The sequence below is a fragment of the Carica papaya genome, chromosome 6 (genome assembly GCF_054855325.1).
Source record: "Carica papaya isolate Zhongbai chromosome 6, ASM5485532v1, whole genome shotgun sequence".
Taxonomy (NCBI): Eukaryota; Viridiplantae; Streptophyta; class Magnoliopsida; order Brassicales; family Caricaceae; genus Carica; species Carica papaya.
This window is the reverse complement of record NC_142314.1, coordinates 34,614,059-34,635,243: the sequence shown is the minus strand read 5'-3', so window position 1 is coordinate 34,635,243 and position 21,185 is coordinate 34,614,059. Positions and strand designations below refer to the sequence as shown.

At 35.8% G+C, this 21,185-nt stretch overlaps 2 long non-coding RNA genes and 2 other non-coding genes across 4 annotated transcripts; all 4 read right to left on the bottom strand.

Moving 5' to 3' along the window:
• Nucleotides 1-1,070: 1,070 nt before the first annotated feature.
• LOC148253582 (uncharacterized) lies at nt 1,071-7,338 on the bottom strand. Its single transcript, XR_015821387.1, has 2 exons — nt 6,553-7,338; nt 1,071-1,814 (listed from the first exon to the last, which is right to left on the bottom strand). It is a non-coding gene; the product is annotated as an uncharacterized LOC148253582 (long non-coding RNA).
• On the bottom strand, nt 6,735-7,028 carry LOC148253583 (signal recognition particle RNA). The gene has a single exon (XR_015813011.1).
• Nucleotides 7,339-17,849: 10,511 nt separating the features above from the next.
• Nucleotides 17,850-19,813, bottom strand: LOC148253580 (uncharacterized). Its single transcript, XR_015821811.1, has 2 exons — nt 18,913-19,813; nt 17,850-18,387 (listed from the first exon to the last, which is right to left on the bottom strand). It is a non-coding gene; the product is annotated as an uncharacterized LOC148253580 (long non-coding RNA).
• LOC148253581 (signal recognition particle RNA) lies at nt 19,197-19,500 on the bottom strand. Its single transcript, XR_015813010.1, has one exon.
• Nucleotides 19,814-21,185: the final 1,372 nt, after the last annotated feature.

Sequence of the window (21,185 nt, the reverse complement as noted above, 5' to 3'; positions counted from 1 at the left end):
CCGAAACTCCGCTAGTACACTATTGAACTAAATTTTCAATCCTACTCAATCAAGCGTCACAGCACAACAGCAAATCACAATATACCCACAAAATAATGAACTCTACGTTCTCATCGAGGTAAAGATACAATTCAATCATCTTGATTTACCCCGATTTTTGTTAAATTCTATAAATTTATTTTGCAAAATCACAATTCTATCTAAGTATTAATCTAATAAAAAATTGTAGATTCTGTAAACAAATATATTAAGATATAATTGTTCAAACCACACTGCAAGCGTCCAGAAACCAGTCAAATGTGAAGTTTCCCCAAAAGAATAGCAAAAAGTAGTTCTAACCAACAACTTATATGAAAGTCCTAAAAAAGCCTTGCGAAAATTTCTCAAATTTAACACCAACCAATTGTTTATGAAGTTACAGCTTACAATGGTTTATACGCCATGGTTTGTAAGCGTTTGCTTATATGATGTTAGTGTAAGATAGACTAAAAAGGAGAGAAGTAGAGACAAATGGAAAGTTGATATAGATATATTTGCTACCTGCGCATACACTATATATATATATATATATATATATATATATCTATACAATAAATATAAGAAGTAGAGACAACTGGCAATACAATATATCTATGTATTTAAATGTGCAATTAAATAACAAAAATTAAAGAAAAAAAAAGAAGATATTTTTTTTATATTCATATTATATATATATAATTAAAAAAATAAATGAAATATAAAAGAATATCAAGTAACTATATGTATGTATGTATATATATATATATATAATTAGATAAAAAAATTAAAGGAAAAGAAGAATATTTTTTTGTACATTCTTATTATTTTTTGTACATTAATTTTATTTCAATTATTTTGTTATATTTATATTATACACTATTATTATTTTCAATCATATTCTTTTTAATATGTGTTGGATCAATTTTTTTTATTTTAAAAAATACATAGTCTCATAAATATAAAATTTTTTAAAATATAACACTTGTTAAACTGCTTCAATTATAAATTTAACATAAATTAATCACTCTAAATTACAAATTAATCTATTAAAATAATAAAATTCATCAACTTTCCTGAAAAACTATTAATTGTTCACGTAAGTTCCAACCGATCATATAAGGAAATAGAATGCATCATGCAACATAAATTTTCCAACTTTTCTAAATCCATACTTGAGTATTGCATGTCGACAACAACAATTCCCGTTTTTAATTATCTGAAAATTTAAAAAGTTAAAAATCAAAAATTATAAATTAACAAGTTTTTTTTTCTTCAAACCTAAGTTTAAATATAAATAATGACCTGATTACTGAAGCAAACTTTGTAGGCATATGGTTTAATGCAATTCATGAAACCATATGCCATGTTTGGTTTGGCCAAAAGAAAAATATAAGCTTCTGTTTCTTGTTTTGCATCGAAACCGAAACGAAGCAATCTCTTCATTAAGCTGGCTTGCTGGAACATGTGTCTGGTGCCATATTCTTGAGTGCATTTGCAACCATTCCAATTTGCTGAATCAGATAATCATCCTTTGGGATAGTAGACAAACATTTTGATTTCTTCTTCCTGGAAGAACTTGGGGCTTCATATTGGGGTTGTTAAGTAGGAGTTTGGGGCGTTGAAGGATCATTCAAAGATTTCCCACCATCAACATTGATATTAACGCCTGAATTTTCAGAAACCATATTCCCCATATCCTCAACGCTCATTGCACGTTTATTAACACTTCTCTTCCTCTGTCTTTGACAGGTACATGCTGTCTCGCAGCTACCTCCATAAGCTACTTCGAGGTGAGGCTATAATCAATTAATATATTAATATTTAAACAGTATAAAATATTGCAAATAACTTTTTGATTTATCTTCGAAATGAATGTAACTAAGGTCTTGTTGTGTTGAAAGAAAAGAATTTAGATGTGTTGGTGGTTCAAGTATTCCGTGCATAAATCTGGTGGAATATGACTGGGTTAATGAGGTGAATTTCATCTAAGTAATGGTCCATTAAGGAAAACAAAATGTAACGACCCCGGAAATTTAAATAAAATATATATATTAAAAATGTCAAATGCGGAAACGTAATAAAAATTTTGATTAACATCCCTTACATAATAACCAAAACGTACTCAAAACATGAAAGAACAAACTAACTAAAAGAGATACTCGAAATAAGAACTATAAATATAACTATAGAGTCTTTAGGCGTCCCTTTCGCCGTCTTCCTGCGGAAGGGGCTCGGGAACAATGTCTTCCTGATCTGAAATGGTTAAATAAAAAATGAGGTACACCAGCCTAGTAAAGACATCACACTATCTCACCGCCACGGAAGTAAAGGTGGGTAGAAAACAAAAATAAACAATTGAGCATAATTTATAACGAACTCGTTTATTAATATAAAAACATTTACTGTTCACTTACCTCGGTGAGATCCATAAAAACGACATATGAAAACAATAACATTATCATCATCATGAAATCATATAAACTGTATAACATAACACTTACCACACCTTTGCATTTCAATCATTAAATAACATATTTTCCTCTTTTACCAGCCTACTAGTATCCATGGGGATGCATAGGGGGTCCCCGCTACCCGTGAACGATTAACATTACAACCTGATTCCAGGACCGTCTCCATACCCCGTCCGGTACGGACGCCAAAACCATGAACCTCAATACCTCGTCCGGTATGAGGGTGAAACGGGCCGTCCCCATACCCCGTCCGGTATGGGCGCCAAAACACATAAGGTCTCCATACCCCGTCTGGTATGAGAGACCACGTTTCCGGTAGGGTTCCCTATGGACCTGGTCCGTCCACCATCTCTCAGGATATCTAGTCAAGCTGTCCACATTTTCCACTTATCAATTCACATAACCTTTTTGCCTTTTTCCTTAATCTCAATCATCCAATCATACAAAACATATAAACCAGTAATTGACACCAAATAAAACAATACAGTACCGGGTTCACCATAATACAAACCATAATAAAAGAAACCATAGTTCATGCATACGAGACCATAACATAATTACATCAAACATCATGCTGCATTTAATACTGGAAATTAGATCAAACAATAACAGACTAACACTGTATCAGACTCGGGCTCGATTGACAACCTAAATCAATTATACATCTATAAAGTCACAAGGTACAATTTAATTATTTATTTAACTTTAATACCGTGGTAGGAAACAGGGCGAGGGGTCCTTACCTTTTTTGGGGTCTGAATTCGACTCTACAATGTGCCTACAGGCTGTCCCTAATTTCCCTGAATTTTTTTCGAAAAACTGAAATGCACTACCGGTACCTGCACGTGTCCCAAAAAAATCCCAAATCAGACATAGGGCCCCTTTCGGCCAATATCAGAATTCCAACACAGCGGCTCCGCCGTGCTCCGGCGACAGCGCTGCCGCTTGCGACGGCGATTCGCCTCGGGTTGGCCATTTTCGGCCGAATTCGGCCACACTTGCATCGGTCCCTACGATAAAACAACCCCAGGGCCCTCGGTGGGCCAAAAAATTACGAAAAATCGAAACTTAACGGCGGCGGTGCTCTCGGGTGCGGCGGCTCCTCCGACGTGAGTCGCATTTTGATGTTTGGCTCCGATCAACCTGTAGAGAAAAGAACGATGATCACAGTGGTATAAAATTTGCATCGAACGGAGGCCGGGAAGGGCCTCATCGGAGGCAAAAATAGAGGAGGGGCGCGACGGCGCCGCTGGGCTTCGGCTGGGTTTTCCAGCCGTTTGGCCGGTAGTTTGGCTCCGGTTTGGCCATAGGCGGACTCAGCATCGAAAAACGAGCCAGGGGGAAAAAATTTACCTCGATCGGCGGTCGGAAACTTCCCCGGTGCGGCGATGGGTGGCGGCGGCCAGCTCCTCCGGTGAGGCACTAGCGGCTAGGGTTTTTGTGGTCAGGTGTGGGTGGGGTTATTTATACCATTTTTCTTTTAATTTCAACCGTCCATCAAGATTAAATCTGTACCGTTCGATCGCAATTTAATTGGGATTAAATATGGGCCGTCCATTACGATGCAATATAGGCCGTCCGTGTCTGATTGAATCTGGGTCGTCTGTGCGCACGTTTGATCTGGACCGTCCGTGCGCACGGGAACGGATCTGGGCCGTCCGATCGCGCGCACGCGGATCGCCCACGTGGCCTGTCCCCTGGTTAGCGTTTCCTTGCCACGCAGCGTGTCCTAGTTGGCCGGGGCTGCTGACCGGGCCGCTGACGTGGCTACTGATGTGGGTGCTGGCGTGGCACAACTTTTCTAAATTACGTTTTTTTTACCCCGGTTTCCGATTTTTTTTTTAAAGACATCCCGAGAATCCAAATTTTCACCCATTTTTTCCCAAAATCAATTTCAATTAAATCCAAATAATATTTTTACCCAATTTTATCATTATTATTATTTTTATTTTCATGAAATTAAATTAAATTAAATCAAATTAAATTAATTAAAAATCTAAAAAATTTAAATAATTAAAAAATAAAAATAATAACACTTGGGTGTTACACAAAACATGAAAGGAAAAGAAAAATCTGGAAGTATACAAAGAAGCTGTCCAGGGAAAGACAGGCAGAGCCAGAGTGCAAGAAGGGGTTCCGGGTAGGTACTTTCAATCAAATGAAATCTGGAAGTAAATTAGAAACAGAAACCTGACTAACCAAACACATGGAGGAGGAGAAGAATAAGAGTAAGTGTCCAGGGTGACAGATAACAGTGAACAAAGTAAGGGTAGTTAAAGGAAACTCTTAGACGTCTCACATAATTAAACTGAGGGTTTGTTACTGGGAATGATACTAGACTAGAACTACTGAAAGTAAGACTTGAATGGAGTTGAGTGCTGAATCTAGAATAGGGTGGGTAGAAACGAGACAAAATTGGGAGGATTAAATGATTCAAATTAGAGGCTAACTGTAGGATGGGATTGAGCTGGAACTGAAACATATTTTTCTGTGTTGAAGGTCTCTTGTTGTGGTGTGTGTGTGTGGCCTGTGTTGGCCGTGTGATGTGGAACAGCTGACCCATACTCAGTCAGCAGAGTGTACCGAAAATCAGAGGGTCCGAATGGAAGAGAGTCTCCCTGATGTGTGTGATAAATAAGGCCAGAGATGTGGCTGAGAAAGAGGAGACTCTGAACAGTCGGGTTCAATATGTAAAGTGTAAACTGTGTTTGTGTGTGTGGCCCTTGTGGTCGGTGTGCGTGAGTTACATTCGGGTGTGACAAATGTAAATAGAGAATGGAACTGGGGAGCCGGGTGTGAAATTTGGTTGGATGGAAATTAAGGGAAAACAGAATGAAGAGAGGTGTAATGGTGAGAATGAGAAGTGTGAGTCAATTACGTAAGTGGCTGTGTTGGGTGACCTTAGTTACATATATGCACTGTTTTAATGTTCCAATTTACTAGGAGAAAAATTGCTGTAAATATCCAAGCTCCAAAAATCAATGAGAAAGAATGATACAGGTAAATAAATACAGCTCTGCAGAATGGGCAACGAGGTAAGTAAAATAAACATGGATCATTTTGTTAAATGTGTATAATCTGTTTGGTAGTTGGAAATGCTTGAAAGTGATTTGAAGAAACTTGCAGGAGGAGAATAAAAGGGAGATTACAGGTAAGTGACAAAGAATTGAGGAAAACACCCACATGGGTGAATGAGTTACTGTACCGTAAATCAGATTCTGATTGCTTGAGGTGCTGAACTGGTGCGTTTTATGCTCATCCTATTATCTAATGTTGTTTTTCCAGATCACATAAAACAGGAAGATGATCCCGGCACAGTCAACGTAGTCCCAGAAGCAGAGGGAAAAGAAAATCGAAGTTTTGTAGAAGCAAGATGTGATAAGAGTCTCATACAGTGCAGAGTAATATAAATACAAGGCAGCTGAAACAGGAAAAAAAAACAAACAGAGAAAGGCAGTAGGTAACTAGTAACAGGTTTTACTTTCGTTGGTAGGATTTGAAACCCATTATGATCGTATCAGGTTTTATGTTTATATCATATATTTTCCCATTATGAATGTTATAAGCATCCGACTACCGATCTTTCGGACTGGGTTATTACAGAACTGTTCCCAGATTCTGATATTTCCTTTTCGCCTCTTCTCTTAAAACAAAATCTTCCTCCTCTTCCCAAACTGAGAAAAAGAAAAGAATTCCAGGCCCTTTGTCTTCGTTGCAAACTCTCACAGAAACGACAAACCCATCGAGTTTTCCTTCTCTTTCCCTTTCTCCATAGAAATACGGAATAGAAGTCGAAGCTCGAGAGAGGTGAAAGCGCGAAGAAACCCTAGGTCGCCGCTGCAATTTCTCAAACCCTTGTTTTTTGAGAAGAAGAAGAAGAGGCATAATGCCTCATATTTTTGACAACCATGCAAAAACTACCAAAAAATTATATCATGCATCTAGAAATGCAAATAAACCATGAAAGTATCGTAACTTCCATTAATAAACCATCGTCCAAACACACCCTAACGATTCCACAGTTTAAATGCAGAGAAGAACAAGGAAAAAGAAAGATAGGAACCTGCAAGTTGATAAACTTTGTAGAGACCATCGGAGTCCGATTACTTTTGAGTGCAGAGAGTACTAAATCAAAGACGGGATTCATACTCGATGCCGAATTACATACCTTCAATTTCCACCCAGAAACAAAAATCATTCAATGATGTGTAAACACATCAGGATACCTGCAAAATTTAAATTTAAAAAAATTGTTGTCATATATTGAGGTCGGCCCATCAGGAGCTACTGGGCATGGAAAGCACCGGCCCGTTATCCTTCCAACGAAGAGAGCGGGAGGTCTTCGTTGTGCTCTGTTACCAGCCTCTCGCTGTCCCCTCCGCTCTAGGAGGCATCGAGCCCCGAACTTACGCTCAAGACTCGAAAGTTCAACTCTCTCCTTGGGAATGGGCGGGGCCAGAAATCAACCTTCCCATAGTCCAACCTTCAGGGCCAAAATCAATCTCCAACTAATTCAAAGCCCCCACTCGGGTTACAAGCCCGCGTAATCCATGTGGGATTACACTTAAAGAACATTCTCAAGCTTCGTTGGAGTTGCTGGCAATGACTATAAACGGCTTACGTAGCTTCCCAATTTTTGTTTCCAAATGCTGGTTTTCTCCTCTTCACAAAGATCTTTAAGTGGGATATATGTAACTATTTTGGTTTTGGTTAAGTTATTTTGGGGTTATGTTTACTTGCTTTTACTCCAAGGGTATGTTTGGGAGGAGGAAGAAGGGAAGAAAATGAAATGGAAAATTGAGTGCGAGAGATGTTTTATGTTACTTGGGGAGAGTATTTATTAATAGAACAAAATATAAATGAAACTAAATCATTCTCATTACTCACCTAAGTTTAGTTCTAAGCTACTCAAAGTGAGCAAATCACTACAAAATACAGGACACTTATTACGCCTTCCTTTGTGTCAAGAGCCACAATTAATGGTAGATAACAGAGACTTAATAACAGATATATATATACATATATATGTATATAATTAAACAGATTTGTACCACCCATGTGCTTCTTCACATATAGATGAATAAATATTAGGCAGAGAGCTGTATATATATCTATCTATCTATATCTATATATATATATACGTACACATAATTGTGAGGAATGTTGATCACGGTGATTAGTTTGAATCATTTAAACAAAGTTGTTCCTGCAAGCAGAATTAAGTAAAATAATTATGTGATTTTGTATTAAACCATGAGGGTTTCCGCAAGCAGAATATATATTTTTATGTATTGTGTATCAGAGTTGACCATGACTTGCAAAAGCACTTGAATCTCATCCAACTCTTGACTAACCATTTGAGCAGGATATGAACTACTGTGTCTTCTAGTCCAGACTTATCAGTAGATTAACATATACACATATATACATATATATAGGGAATGTAACATGCATATATAGATATGTTATATCTATGGTAAGTTTTGTGAGTATATATCAAAGTTATAGTACATGAATCTTTCTGTTTTTGCAGATATTAGAAAAAAATGTCTCCTCAAATCTTTAGTTTCGGCAAGTATACATCGATGTATTTATGTTGTTCAAAAATTAAAAAACTTTCACTAATATAAATTAGTCAAAGTTAATTCTTAATTTGTATTATATTAATATTTTATAAATTTTAAATTTTTGAAAATATTTATTGGGCTAAAATGGACAAAGTTAATCTTTATTTTTGTTTTTAATAAATAATTTTGTATTATATCACAAATAATTGTATTAGTATTAGTATTAGTATTAGTATTAGTATTAGATAGATTATATAACCATTGATATATAATGATTTTTCTAGAAAAATTAAAGGAACTAAAAACTAAGATTAACAATGCTTCTTTTACAAAAAGAATAAGTAATTTGGTAGAAATAGATATATAGAAGGACTAATTTTTTGAAAAAAATAAAAATATATAAGGGAAGATATAAAATTAAGGAATTCAAAGTAAATTTAAAATAGTCATGGATATATGTGCATTATTTAATAATTTTAACAACTTTATAATTATATGAATAATTTTTTTTAATTACATTTATATATTCATATAAGTAATTAATTATAATACAAATAATCTTTAAATAAAAATGCACACATAAGCATAATTTAAATTAAAGTCAAAAGTTTTTATAGAAAAATAGACATATCAATTATTTAACTAATAAAATAATTAGAAATATTTTGGTAATTTAATTAAATTTGCAAAATAATAATAATAATAGTGTAGATTATAAACAGTACATTTTTCTTTATCAATTGAATTATATTAACAAAACATTTTATAGTTCATATTCCCACCCTACTCACTAATGAGATGAGAATAAATAATTAATAATTTTTCTTACATTAAACAAAAAGAAATGAGAGAATAATTAAATATACTTTATATTACTTAATTTTTTAAAAAAAGAAGTACATCAATTTATTTTGTTTAGAATAAAATATATTATTTTACTTCAACAAAAATAATAGATAATAACTTTATGTTAACAATTATAAAAAAATAAAATAAATTTAGTTCTATTTCATTAAAAAATCTATTTTATATATAATCAAAATTTCACTTTTTATATTTTATTATCTCTTTTTTTTTTCTTAAGATAAGGATGTTTTTTAAAAAAAAAATAAATTTTTTGGGGTCTTTTTTTTAGAAAGTATCTCAATTTTCACTTGTTATGTTTATGGTGATGATTTTTGGTGTGTTTATCTAATCAAAAATATCCTTAGCAAAGAAGATAATGTTCATATTTATCAGTTAAGTTATTTAAGACTGTAACAACTCTGGAAATCTAAAAGAAATATATAATAATTTAAGTACGGAAGCGAAATAAAAAGTTGAGATTTACATCGCTTATACAATACCTTAAAAGTACTAAACAAACATCACGAAATGAATTCTCTGAAAGAAACACGATAAATGAGAAAAATAAAGGAAAATATAAAGTATCTAGCGTCTACTCGCAATCTTCTTACGGATCGGTCTCAGGAACCAGGTCCTCTTGATCTAAAATGGTTAAATAAGGGATGAGCTACACTAACCCAGTAAGGACATCATACTATATCACCGGCACAGAAGTAAAGGTTGGTAGAAAATCAAAAACAACCAATGGAGTACTAAATTTAAACCAATACATTTATTAAAAATAAAATCATTTACCCTTTTACTTACCATTGGAGAATTTATGAAACAAATTATATAAGCAATAATATCATACGGATCATAACTTCATGCACGATCAGCAAAATAGAACATATCATAAATTCACATTTATTAACAATAAACTAAATTATAACCGTTTCTTGTTTCACCAGCCTACTAATATTCATGGGGATCCATAAGGGTGTCCTCGCTACACGTGAACTCTTTTCCTTAACAGTCTTAATTATATAGCCAATCTCATACCCCGTCCGGTATGAACACCAAGACATTAAACCTCAATACCCTGTCCAGTATGAGCGTCAAATTACTAAGTCTCCATACCCCGTCCGGTATGAGACAACATTCGCGGTAGGATTCCTTATGAACCTGGTCCGTCCACCATCTCCCAGGATATCTAGCGACGTTGTCATCTTATCTGTTTATTATATCACACCCTTTTTCTATTTTTCCTTAGTCTCCATCACCAAATCAAACATAATTACATAAACAAATAAACATGTATCCGGCAATGCAATCATATTCTTAGATCCCAAAATCAAACAGTAGTCAAATAAGTCAATAATAAATGCATTTAAACCATAAAATAGATAAACTAGAAACTATCATGCTTTTAGACTGCAAGATCAATAAATAGAAATCAACAGAGAATAATGTCCAGTTCGGGCTCCATTAGCAATCCGTAATTAATTATGAACATCTATTTAATTTGTACAAAATATAGTATTATCATTTATTCAAACTTCAATTCCATGATAGAAAATAGGGTGATGGGTCCTTATTTGATTTGATGTCAAAGACCTTAATAGTTTACTGCGCTTACGGTTGGTCCCTAAGTTCTCTAAATTTTTTTTGAAAACTAAAATGCACTTACAGTACCTATAAATATCCCAAATAAACTCAAAAATCAGTCACACCACCTACCCGGTCAATTTTAAAAATCCGGCACGGCGGCTTTGTCGTACTCCGGCGACGGCGATCTGCCTCGGGTTGGCTGTTTTCGGCCGAATTCAACCAAATTTGTATTAGTTTCAGCGAGAAAACACACTTACGGCCCTCAGTTGGCAAAAAAAAAATGTAGAAAATCAAAATTCAACTGCGGTGAAACTCTCTGGTGCGAGGCTCCTCCGGCTCACATTGCGGTTGGGTGTTTTGCTCCGGTCAACCTATAGAGAAGAAAACGGTGATCACAACAGTGGAAAAATTACGCAAAATGAGAATCGAGAAGAGCCTCATCGGAGGCGATTTGTGAAATTTTCTGCGGCAGCGCCGCCGGGCTTTGACAGCGTTTTTCAGCCAATTGGCCTGTTCTTTTACTCCGATTTGGCTATGGTTGAGTTTAAATTTGAATTTCGTGCAAGAGGGAAAATTTTTACCTTTTTTGGGGGTCGGAAAAGGTTTCGGTGCGGCGGCAGGTGGCGACAGTCGGCTCCCCGGCGGCTGGGTTGTCTTCTCCAGCGAGGGATTCGGGCGGCTAGGGTTAGAGTTTGGGTGCGGATGAGATTATTTATACCCATCCACTTTTGATCTGGATCGTCCATCGCTTTTGATCTGAATCGTTCGATCGCGATTTAATAGGGAGTGAATATGGACCGTTCATCGCGATTCAATTTAGGCCGTCCGTGCGCGATTCAATCTGGGTCGTTCGTGCACAATTTCAATCTGGGCCGTCCGTGCGCACAGGAACAGACCTCAGCTATTCGATCGCGTGCATGCGGATCGCTCACGTGGCTCCCCCCCGCGTTGCCTCCCACGTCAACGCCTCTACCACTTGGCGTGTCCTAGTTGGTCGGGACTGCTGACCGGGCATCTGACGTAGCGTAATTTTTTTAAATTGTATTTTGACCCCCGATTTTTAATTTTTCTTTCCAAAATATCCAAAACTCCAAATTTTCACACCTTTTTTCCAAAATTGTTTTCAATTTAATCCTTAACAAATTTTACCCCTTTTTTCATTAAATTAAAATAAAATAAAATAAATTTAAATAAATTAAATAAATAACTATACTTTAAAAAATAAAAATAAAAATAAAAGCATATGTTGGGTGTTACAAAGACTCTAATGAATAATTTTTTAATTAAGATTATATTTTTATAGATGCACGTATTTTTTTTAATTATTAATTTCTATGGACTTATTTTCTATATTTCTTGCTATGTGACTAAGATTTCTGTGGGCATATTTTGTTGGTTTTGGTGATAAAAATATCTTGAATACTTAAAGTTAAATTTACATATAAAAAATTGAATTTTCTTATCACAAAATCAAAAGAACAAAAATCTAATTTATTAGATTTGATTTGTATATCAAGATATTATGTTTAACATCAAGACGAAAAAATCATATATGTAACTATATTTATAGAATTTAGTTTTAATAAATATTACCATTAAAATATATTTGATATGTCTTATTATTTCATAGACAACAATGAAGTTGTGAGCAATGGGAGTGAGTACCATGATTGTTGGCGTATATAATACCTACTCTCGATATTTGGTTCGAGATTAATTTTAAAATTAAAAAAATATATAAAAATATAAATTTTAAATTTATAAATATTTATTTAATGTAAAATTAGGAAAAAATAGGTGGAAGATAAAATTAAAAACAATTTTGAGAAAAAATAGGTGAAAGAAAAATTAGAAACTGGGGGTTAAAACGCAATTAAAAAATATAACGCCACGTACCCAGTCAGCAATCTTGACGAATCGGATTGTGTCGCGTGGCAAGGCATGCTGACTCGGTGCCATATGGGAGGCCATGCTGGCAATCCGCGGGCCCGTGATCGGACGACCCAGATACATTTCCGCGTGCGTGGACTGTCTAGATCCGTTCCCTCTTCAGGCACGATCGGACGGTCATAATTAAACGCGATGAATAGTTTAGATTCGTTCTCTCTTTAAACACGATTGTATGGTACAAATCAAATCGCGATGAACGGTGCAAATTTATTTTCTCTTTAAACGCAATCGGACGGTCGAGATCAAACGCAATGAACGATACAGATTCAAGGGAGACAGGTATAAATATCTCACTTCACACCGAACCTAAACTCTATTGTCAGCCCCTCGTCAAAGAAGAAGAACCAATCGCCAGATAAGGGAGCCGATCGCGCCACCGTGCCGGAGCCACATCCGACCGCCAAAAAAGGTAAAAATTCTCTAATTTTGTAGCGCCCGAGAAATTGAAAAAAAAAAAGAAAAAAAAGGGGGAGCCACGTCAGCAGACCCAGTCAGCAGTCCCGGCCAACCGGGACCTGCGACGTGGCAAGACCACGTCGATCCGGGACGGGCCAGATGCAATCGCACGGACGGCCCAGATTTAATAAAAAACGGACGGCCCAGATTAAAACAAAATGGATGGCTGAGATCAAAAGGCAAAAGGGTATAAATAAGACCCCCACACCAGACCACAAACCCTAGCCGCCTGCCCTCGCCGGAGAAAACGAACCAGAAGCCGGCCGCCGCCACCCGCCGCCGCACCGGAGGGATTTCTGACCGCCGATCGAGATAAATTTCATACCCCCGACTCGTTTTTCCATGCTGATTTCTCCTGTGGCCAAATCGGAGCCAAAATCCCGGCCAAACAGCCAGAAAACACGGCCGAAGCCCAGCGACGCCGCCGCGCCCCTCCTCAGTTTTTGCCTCCGATGAGGCCCTTCCCGGCCTCTGTTTAATGCAATTTTTATATCACCGTGATCACCATTCTTTTCTCTACAGGTTGATTGGAGCCAAATCACCAAAACACGAACTTCACCCGAGAGCCGCCGCACCCGAGAGCACCGCTGCCGGTAAGCTTCGGTTTTCTGTAATTTTTTGGGCCCCCGAGGGCCCTAGAGTTGTTTAATCGCAAGGATCGATACAAGTGTGGCCGAATTTGGCCGGAAACGGCCGAAAACGGCCAAACCGAGGCGAATCGCCACCGCTTGCGGCGGCGCTGTCGCCGGAGCACGGCGGAGCCGCCGTGCCGGAAATGCGATATTGGCCGAAAGGGGCCCTGGGCCTAATTTGGGATTTTTTTGGAACACGTGCAGGTACCAGTAGTGCGTTTCAGTTCTCCGGGAAAAATTTAGGGAAAATTAGGGACAGCCTGTAGGCGCACTGTGAAGCCGTGTTCGGACCCCGAAACGTGTAAGGACCCCTCACCTTATTTCCTATCACAGTATTAAATTTCAATAAATGATAAAATGGTATTTCATGAATCAACGAATGTGTGAAATTGCTTAAGGTCGCTAATGGTGCCCGAGTCTAGTGTGGTTGTCGGTTAACTGTTATTTGGCCTGTTTTACAGTTTTAAACGCAGTATGAGGTTTGATGTTTTCATTTTATAGTTTCATGTGCATATTTTACTGTTTTATTGATTATGGATTGAATGACCGGGATATTGATGCTGTATGTTGTCTGTTTGGCATAAATTACCGTTTTGCTTGTTTGTATGTGGATTGATGATGCTGACTGAGGAAAAAGAAAATGAAAGATTATGTAAATGGGTAATTGTATAACGTGGTCAGCCTGACTAGATATCCTGGGAGATGGTGGACAGACCGGGTCCGTAGGGAACCCTACCGGGATTGTGGTCTCCCATACCGGACGGGGTATGGAGATCTTATGTGTTTTGGCGCCCATACCGGACGGGGTATGGGGACGGCCCGTTTCACCCTCATACCGGACGGGGTAATGAGGTTTATAGTTTTGGCGCCCATACCGGACGGAGTATGGGGACGACCATGGAATATGATTTCAAGTGTTAAGGGTTAACGGGTAGCGGGACCCCTATGGATCCCCATGGATACTAGTGGGCTGGTAAATGAGGAAAATATGTTGTGTAATGATTGAATTACAAAATGCGTGATAAGTATTATGTTATACAGTTTATATATGATTTCATGATGATGATAATGTTATTGCTTTCGTATACTGTTTTATGAATTTCACCGAGGTAAGTGGATGGTGAGGGATTTATTATTGATAAAAGGATTTGTTGTAAATTATGCTCCATTGGTCTTTTTGTGTTTTCTACCCACCTTTACCTCCATGATGGTGAGATATCGTGATGTCTTTACTGGGCTAGTATAGCTCATTCCTTATTTAATCATTTCAGATCAAGAGGACATTGTTCCCGAGCCGGTTCCGCAGGAGGACGACGAAGGGGACGCCTAAAGACTCCATAGTCATATTCGTAGCTTTTACTTTCAAGTTTCTCCTTTAGGTAGTTTGATATTTTATATTTTGTGAGCACGTTTTTGGTTTTAGTGTAAGGGATGTTATTCAAATTTTGACTTCGCTTCCGCATTTGATATTTTTAATATACATTTCATTTTAAATTTCCGGGGGCGTTACAAATTTGCTCAAATTTTGATTTTGAACACCCTCATGGCAAAATCGAAGTAAAAGGAATGGCGGATGAGTCGAAGATCGCAGGTAAGCCCAGCGTTGCCGCTCCGGAAAAATAAAAAATTACCTCCGATGAGTCCCTTCCCGTTTTCCATTTCGTACGATTTTTTCACCATTCTGTTTTCTACAGGTTGACCAAAGAAAAATGTCCAACTGCGAAGGTGAGCCGGGGGACCGCTGTACCAAAAAATTTTACCACTGATAAATTTTTATTTTTCGAACTTTTCGGCCAACTGAGATCTCTTAACGTGTTTTTCTCGCATTGATAAGTATAAAATCGGTCAAAAATGGCCAAAAATGGCCAATTCGAGGTAAATCGCCGCCGCGGGCAGTGGTGCTATCACTGGAGCACGGTGATGCCACCATGTCGAAATTCCAAAATTGGCCGAAAAAAATTTTTAACACCGATTTTGAGTTTTTTGGAGTATTTTTAGGTAAGTGAAGTGTGTTTTTACTTCCGCATAAAAATTTAGAAAACCTGGATACCGCCAATAGGCACAATAGAAATTTCAATGTTTCAAACATCGATTCGGATAAAAATCTCTCACTTTATTACCTGTTATAGGATTAAAGTTTAATTATCAATAATATGGCATTTTGCGTAATCTAAGAAACTTCAAGAATTAAGTACAAATTACTAATAGAGACAAAACCGGTTATTTATTATTGTTTATCCTGTTTAACCGATTGTTTGATTTTACAGTTTTAAATACATGACAATTTACTTAAATTGGTAAAATGATTGAGTTGCATTTTCTTGATGCATGTATTGTTTGTTTTGCATTAATTTACGATTAAATTATGAAATTAAAAATTAAAGGTAAAAAGAAAATTGATTGGTTAAGTGAATGAATGAATGGTAATCTTACTAGATATCCTGGGAGATGGTGGACAAACTAGGTGCATAGGGAATCCTAGTGTGAGCGTCGTCTCATACCAGACCAGGTATCGAGAATTAGTATTTTTGGCGCTTATATTAGATGGGGTATAGGGACAACTCGTTTTACCCTCATACCGGACGAGATGTTGAGGAATGATATTTTTGGCGCTCATACCGGATAAGATATGGGGACGGCCGATTAGTTAACAAGTTTTGATATGCGTTCACGTGTAATAGGGCATCTCTATTGACCTCTATGGATATCAATAGACAAATAAAAAGGAAAAATTATTATTTTTGCTTACTTGAATATGATACTATAATTTGTTGAGTTATTATCTCTATAGGTCGGTTTTGAAAATCTCGCAACGGTAAGTATGCAATAAATGATTTTATTTGTAATAAATGAATTTACTTAAATTAAGAACTCTATTGGTTGTTTTTATGATTTTTACCAACCTTCATTTTCTGTATCGGTAAGTAGTGTGATATTCTTACTGGGTTAGTGTAGTTCACTCATTCATTAATTATTTCATATCAAGAGAATCAAAATTTAGATCTCGATCAATAAAAGGGTTGTGAATAGTTCACTAGTCGTACTCATTCAAAAACTAGTGAAAGTCATTTTAGAATCCTCAGTTGTTTACTTTTCGTTTATTTCTTTGATTTTTATTTGTTCTTTTAGAATGGACATTCTCATATCCCTATTGAGTATTTTAAATTATTATGTAAGCAATGTAAACTCTAAACTCTATTATTCCGCTTCCGCATTCAATTCATATCTTTATTTCCTTTTAAGTTCCGGGTGGTTACAGCGTAACTTCCAACGATGACAAAGAAAAAAAAACAAGCTTTCATAGAAGCAGGACTTGACTATTTCAATGTGAAGCCATTAAACTCAACTAAAGTTACCAATTTACTCGAGAAACTCAAGAACTAATAATTTATTATTAGTGGTTCTTGATATCAATTTAGATGTGAAATAATTTACAGATTTGCATAACTAAATAAGCTTATAGCTTGCTTTAAATAAAACTGTCTTTTATGTTTTTTTTTTAAACTTATAGATATATGAACGTATACACCAGTTTCAAACTTTTATTCTAATAAAGAATTCTATGTCTTCTATAATACATTTTATCCATTTAAGAATGCAAACAAATTGGTAGTGTAAAAAATGATGACAGTCTCCACTTCATACATAAATCCCATGAAACTAACTACCTACATTATGTAATACATTTTATCCATTTAAGAATGCAAACGGATTGGTAGTGTAAAAAATGATGACAGTCTCCACTTCATATATAAATCCCATGAAACTAACTACCTACATTATGTATGAATAATTGAATTAAGGATCTGTAATTCTATTTTTTATGCATATTAAACTAACTTAATTCAAGCAAAAATGAAAGAAATGAATTAACTTTTTTGCTAGATTTTGACCTATTTAATCAATACATTATTTAGTAAGTTGACTAGAATTACTTCATATTTTGGATATAACTAGTTAATTAGCAATGTTTATAGGGCAAATCTCAAACAAAGATCTTTTCCATCACCGTCATCCTATAATGTAACCACCGAACGCCAAATCCTATATTTAAGAGCAAGTAAATAATGATTGCTTCATAATCGTCTAACATTAAAAAAAAAAAAAAAAAAAAAAATTCAAATTATTATAAATAAAAAAAACATTAAAGAATACGTAAAATTAAAAAGAATAATTATTAGATATTATGTGATAATACAAATGACGTGACAAACTTCAATAAATATAGTTAGACATGGAACATAAATTTTTGCAGTAATTTACGTTAAAAGTTTTATATTCTTTGTGTTTTTTCTTTTTCAACTTCACAATCATTATGGTAGAAGCTAACTATTAACAACTTGTCTTAAAATAATTATTCTTTAATTATTCAAACACAAAAATTATAGATTTCAATAACTAAGCAATGCCGGTGCATTAATAAAAATACTACAGACTCTCATTAAAGACACACACATTGCTGTTAAAGAGTTTTATTGGGCTGTGTTCCGGCAGAATTGGCTATGCGCAGCAGAGATGGCAAGTGTGCAGCTGAATTGCAACGAGTTGCAAGCTTGTAAAATCCGCAACTTACTGAAATGCTAAAGAGTCTCAACACTGAATTGAGTTCTGACATCTCCATTGTTGTTAATGCACAATTCTTTCGTTACTAATCCTCAAGCATTTGGTAAGTAACAATGACAAACAGTGACATATATAGATATAAATTGGATCTGATATGATTATGGTCAGGATTCAAAACATCTTAAATAGTCTGCTGTGGACAAGGACCTTATAATGGACTAGGACTCTGCACTGTGGCATCAAACATATGCGAAAACTGGGAGGAATATGCATTTTGGGATCCATTCCATCAATCTGAAAAGGCTAATGCTTTGATTATTCAAGAGATACCGAGTGGATCTAGCAATTACATGAATCCCAGGAATTTGAGCACAATTTGAGCACTATATTAATGGAATAATAAAATTGTAGATTCTGAAAACAAAATTTAGGGTTTAATTGGTCAAAACATATAGTGCAAACTTCCAGAAACCCCAAAGTCACCATCTTTAACATTATGCCTTAATGGCAAACCAATCAATGTGACGCAAAAAATGGTTTTAAGCAACAATTTATCTGAAATTCCTAAAAATCCCTGGTGAAAATTTCTCGAATTCAACATTTTGTCAAACAATTGTTTATCTACAGCGTACAATATTTTATATGCCATGGTTTGGAAGCATTTGCTTATATAATGTTGGCGAAAGATAGACCAAAAAGGAGAGAAGTAGAGACAAGGGGAAAGGTGATATAAAGACATCTTCTATATATGCATTTTCAGTACGTTATACACATATTTGACAGAGGAATGAGAGAAGAACAAGGAAGAAAGTAAGGAACCTGCAAGTTGATAGCCCTTGTAGTGACCATCGGAGTGGAAGAAAGAGGCTTGAATCTTGAGCGCGGAGAGGAAGCAGCCAAAGGCAAAGACGGGAGTCCCCACCATTCACACTCGATATCTTCGATGTCCGCCCAAAATCAAAAAATAGACGTACATATATATAGAAAATGGAGGGAACGTATAGTTCAGCTTTTTCAAACTTTTTGCCCTGGGGAGGATTTTAGTGGCTAGCTATCCATGGGAGACGCATACGACACCGTTTTTAACGTTTTGCAAAGTGGAAAAAAATGGTTGTCATATTGAGGTCGGCCCATCGAGCTACTGGGCCTAGAAAGCACCGGCCCGTTATCCTTCCACTGAAGAGAGCGGCAGGTCTTCGTTGCTCTGTTTCCAGCCTCACGCAGTCCCCTCCGCTCTAAGAAGCATCAAGCCCCGAGCTTACGCTCAAGACTCAAAGCTCAACTCTCCTCTTGGAATGGGCAGACCAGCACCTACTTTTACCATAACCCAACCTTCAGAACCGAATCAATTTCCAACCATTTCAAAGACCCCAACTCAGGTTACAAGCCCGCGTTACCAAGCTCGGCTGTTACAATTTCTCTGGCCTTAGCACATAAAGAACCCGCTTGTATCATCAGCATTCCATGTGGGATTTCACTTAAAGAACATTCTCAAGCTTTGTTGGAGTTGCTGACGATGACTATAAACGGCTTACGTAGCTTCCCAACTTCTGTTTCCAAATGCTGGTTTTCTCCTCTTAAAAAAGATTTTTAAAGTGGGATAATGTAACTATTTGGTTTTGGTTTAAGTTATTTTGGGGTTATGTTTCCTTGCTTTTCTTCCAAGGGTATGTTTGGGAGGAGGAAGAAGGGAGGGAATGTAATGGAGAAATTGAGTGCAAATAACAGAACAAAATATAAATGGAAGTAAATTATTTTCGTCACCTATGTAAGTTTATTTCTTAGCTAACTAAAGTGACCAAATCACTACGAGATACTAACACACATTACCTTCCTTTGGTCAAGAGCCCAAGTTAATGGTAGATAACAGAGAGTAAATTACAGAGAGCTGTATATATATATACATATATGTATGTAATTAAACAGATTTATAACGCCCATGTACTTCTTCACATATAGATGAATAAATATTAGACAGAGAGCTATAGATATATATATATATATGTATATATATATAATTGTGAAGAAGGTGATTAGTTTGAATCATTTAGACAAAGAGGTTCATGCAAGCAGAACAAGTTAAATAATTATGTGATTTTGCACTCAAAAAGCTTAAACTATAAGGGTTCCTGCAAGCAGAATACGTATTTTAATGTGTGCATATACCAAAAGAAAATGGCAAAACTTAGACAAATAACTCTTCATTGATTGATAGAATACGAAATATTATATTTGAGGTCTAATTCTCTTTATACATATATATATATATATATATATAACATTTCTGCAGGCAACAACCCGTGCTACTAGACTTCTTTTGTTAATTTCAGTAGATACATATATATATATATAGATTTATGGCATTTCCACAGGCAAAAGAAAATTTCAGCAATACTCAGCTACCAGATTATGTCGGTTTCTAATCTCTGAATATAGAAAACTTCTAATGGTATCTATAAACTATTTCTTCCTACCTACTTGGTTCTTGCTGTAAGTTTTCCCCATTACCATTTTGCAGCTAAAATATGAACGTATTTACAGTATGATCAAGTACTGAAGTTTAACTTTGGAGTATATTGCAGAGTGTTATATAATCTCGGAGATTGAATAGTTATGGTGGTAGACACTGGACCATTAGGCTAACATGTTGATTGTTCAACAGATGATGAATGGCACGACCAAGTAACTGAGTTTGTAAGTTTGAAGTTTCGAAACAATTGATTTAATCAATTATTTAAAATTACTAGCGGAATAATAACTACGAGAAGTTGATCATAAACATTCCGACCCACCAGTATGAAATGAAGAAACATGTGAAAAGACAAAAGGAAAAAAAAGGTGCAAGATATTCACATTGAAATAGTTAACGAAGAGTTGACTGAATGGAATAGTTGTGGTTGCTTTCAAATTTGTGCAGTTTAGAAGTTTAAGGAATTTGGAAATTAGTCATGTTACTTACTTAGCACAAGGGTCATGTGTGATTCTTTATTCTGCTCACCTGAAAGAATAGAACATGTGAATTGGAAGTTGGATATAAAGCTATAACTTTTGAGACACTTGAGAAAATTTAAAGACCTTCGACAAATTAGATC